Genomic DNA, 3735 nt, shown 5'->3' with positions numbered 1-3735 from the left:
ATAAATTACGTAAGAAGAAGTGCGATGGCACTTCTGAGCGCGTACAAGGCATCCAAGAGGGCGCTCCTAGGGCGCGAGAGCAGTTTTTGCTATTAATGCTAAGTTAGTGACCGTTACAGAGATAACCGCTTTTGTAGTGCCATGTGTCTGGAGCTGTTGGTGTCCCAATTGCTTTTTTTAGAAAGCACAAAGGTGCTTGCTAAGTGTGAGGGGGGCTTTTCAGGCAAACATCAACTTTTGCCAAATCAACAAGATTTGCATTTAATGAGCTATGAGCTATTTGTGACGTCTCTTTAAGGGTTGGTATGATTATAAATACCCCTCATAAAGACGAAAGAAAAAAGTATATGAAATTATTAGTGTCCAAACTCTTGCAAATTTATTTCTCAACTCTCTACAGTTAATTCCTTATTGTGTAGTGTATTAAGTTGAATTCATTTATTCAACTAAACTAAAAGGGTTATAATGTGAGCCTAGATTTTAAAAACACAAGGAATTTATTTTTAAGTAATCATTAATACTCAAGAGTTAAGGGACTTAGTGAGGGATTGATTCACTAAGGGAAGAGGTTTAGTGTTAGCCTATGAGAACACCAAGTTATTGGGTGAGCTTGCTAAACCCAAAGATTTACAATCAAGTTTGATTATAATGAAATACTCAAGTGTAATATTTAGGAGTAGACATAGGGACGATTTTCCGAACTACTATAAACCTTTGTGTCAATTTCTCTAACCCTAACTCTCTTTCAAATTCCTTAATCTTGTTTTAAGATCCTTGTGTTTGCATAATTTGATTATTTTCCGCAAGTTGAAGTCACCAATTCAATCCTTCTTTCTTGGTACTAAGGGACAACAAATGGTATCAAAGCTTTGTCACTCATTTAGAAGCTTCATTGCAATTGTAAAGATTGATTGTGACCAATGAAGGAGTCAACATCTCAAGGCATACTTTGACGGATCCAACTATGTTGTTTGGAAATTTTTTATGAAAATCTATTTGGATTCATATAGTATTAAGGTGAATGGAAGGCTTTTGCTAAAATTAAGAATGATGAAGAAAGAATTCTTCCTAAAGAAGAATGGGTAGATGCTCACAAAAAGCAATATCATAAAAGCAAGCTAGCAATGGCTATTCTTATGAGTTGTATATATAGAGAAGAATGTGGGAGAGTGCAATATTGCATCACGGCTCATCAAATTTGGACTATCTTAGAAACTATCATGAAGGCACCAAGCAAGTCAAGTCAATGAAGATCCAAATGTACATCACCGAATATGAAATGTTCAAGATAAAGCCAAATGAATCTATCATCGAAATGACCAATAAGCTTCTCACCATCATCAATAACATGAGAAGACTTGGTAAGCATTATGAGCTTATAGACATCAACAACAAGATCCTTGGTAAGTGTCACGACCCCACCCGTGGGCCCGTGACCGGCACTAGGGAATGGGTAGGCTTAAGGCCACCGAAACCCGTAGTAAGCCTGACACTCACTGATTTAAACAAATCTCATCTCAAATTAATATTATTAAAGCCACAATTTATCTTAACAGCTACATTCTACATAAATACTTCGGTCTGCCAGAAAAACTAGGCGAGACCTGAAACTCAGAAAATTTACAACTGATACATCTATAATTACTACTGCGGAGAATCTAAGATTTACCAATTTACATACCAAATCAAATACATCACCCGATGATGAAGGAGTCGGGTTACTGAATAAGATTCGCGAGAGGACTAATAGTCACGAATATGAAAAACAGTAAAAATGAGACTGTCAGTCTCGAGAGTGAGTTAAAATCAAATAATCTGGGGACTATTGCATTCTTCTCAGAAAATATAGATTATTCAAATCAGTATATCAAACCATGCTCGTAAATACAAATCACATTATAATCAAATACCATAATAAATAAATAAATAAAAAATATATATTTACTTTTACGGGACGAGTGGCTCAGTAGAACCCTAACCCCAAATTCTAACAGCCATTTTGGCTCTCTTAATCCAATAAGACTGGCGCCCAGAGAGCAATGTTCGACCAGGACCTTACCTCCAAATTCAACACTTGAATTCCAAATAAGCCGGCGCCCAGAGAGCAATGCTCGACCAGGGACCTTACCTCCGGCAATTTACTCAAATCAGCCCAGAGAGCCATGCTCGACCAAGGCAAACCCATAAATATCTTATTACATGTCCATGATCATTACCGGTGCCCACGCGGTCCTGATGTAACCCATCAGGCGGCATGTTCTACAAAAGCCACATCCCCAAATCGAAATCATCACATATAATAAATATCATTGTATAATGAAATCATTCAACCATATCAAAATAACAATTAACAATTAAGAGCAAGACATCAGGCAACTCATGTGGAAAACTGATAATATTTGGTATTATCATAACATTACTATAATAATACTTATATTACCTTTAATAATTAATAATTCAGTGAAATTATTTACGTTGCGATACTAATAATCATGTTAAGCATAAACTTTCAAAATAGCATATTAAATTCAGACTTAACAATAGTACAATAATTAAGTGACTTTAAATCACAGGATTGGGCGACCTCCTAGCTCTGCTCTGGTGCCTCAGTTGGAGCGAGCCGAACAGACAGATCATCTAATCACGGAAAACAATTTATCAAAACGCTGAAACAATCGATCATTAATCCTAGGTCTAGACTCCTAGGACTGACTGTCTAAGAATCTCGACTCGGGAGAATTCTACCGAAAATCCGGCAGAACCTCCCCAACAACACGAACATTACCCCCCATAAAAACGGGTCCAGGACCTGCCAGAAAAACACTCCAAATATCCAACAATTTAAACAACGGGAGTCGGGTCCCCAAACTTCACTATTTCCCGACTCCGCCACACAACACAAAATACGAGGCAGGCAAATTGACAGACAATTATTTTTGACTCACAAATAACATCAAATACTCAATATAATCCAATAAACACAAATAACTAAGAATTTCTAAAATTAACGGCCCAGAGAAAATTACCGAGACGCTCGGTCGCTCGGTCAACTCGCCTCCGGCCGCTGGAGTCCGATCGACGATCTGAACACACCATCAGACTCACAACGACGCGCTGACGACGATCCCCACTTTCGATTTTCCGATCTGACACCCGATCATTCGGAGAGATTTGGGAACGATCTCGGCCGTCGATTTGCAAACGAAGCCCGATCGCCACAAAACCGGTGCCAATACGAAGCTTGAGCTGAGGAGAGTCGGGATACGTCCTCCGATCGTCCATCCTCCGTTGGAGCTTGTCGGAAAAACCAGAAAACACGGCTGCCACCACTTCGGAACTCTCCTCCCGGCCACCAAAACCGACAGCCGCCGGCCAAAAGGAAGCTCGCCATGGGGAGCCGATCGCCACCGGAAGGCCATTCTCCTTGCGATTCGGTGCCTCACGCCGCTTGCTTTTCTTTGCCGGCCGCCACCTACCGACGACGCAACACCGCCTCCTCCTTCTTCACGCTGACGCCCCACTTTCTCTCTCTCTCTTCCTCTCTTCTTCCCCGATTTTCTTTCCCTTCAATAACGACAATTGACCCTTGAACTTTTCCTTATTACAATTTGGTCCCTCAACTTTCTTAATTACTTACAATTTCATCCTGCAGAATTCCAATTTAACCCCCAAACTTCTTTTTAGCCTTTCAATTAAGCCCTTAACTAAATAATTTGGGCCAAATCCGAATTATTG

This window comes from Ricinus communis, chromosome 3 (assembly GCF_019578655.1).
Source record: "Ricinus communis isolate WT05 ecotype wild-type chromosome 3, ASM1957865v1, whole genome shotgun sequence".
In the NCBI taxonomy this organism is placed as follows: domain Eukaryota; kingdom Viridiplantae; phylum Streptophyta; class Magnoliopsida; order Malpighiales; family Euphorbiaceae; genus Ricinus; species Ricinus communis.
This window is presented reverse-complemented; position numbering follows the sequence as displayed.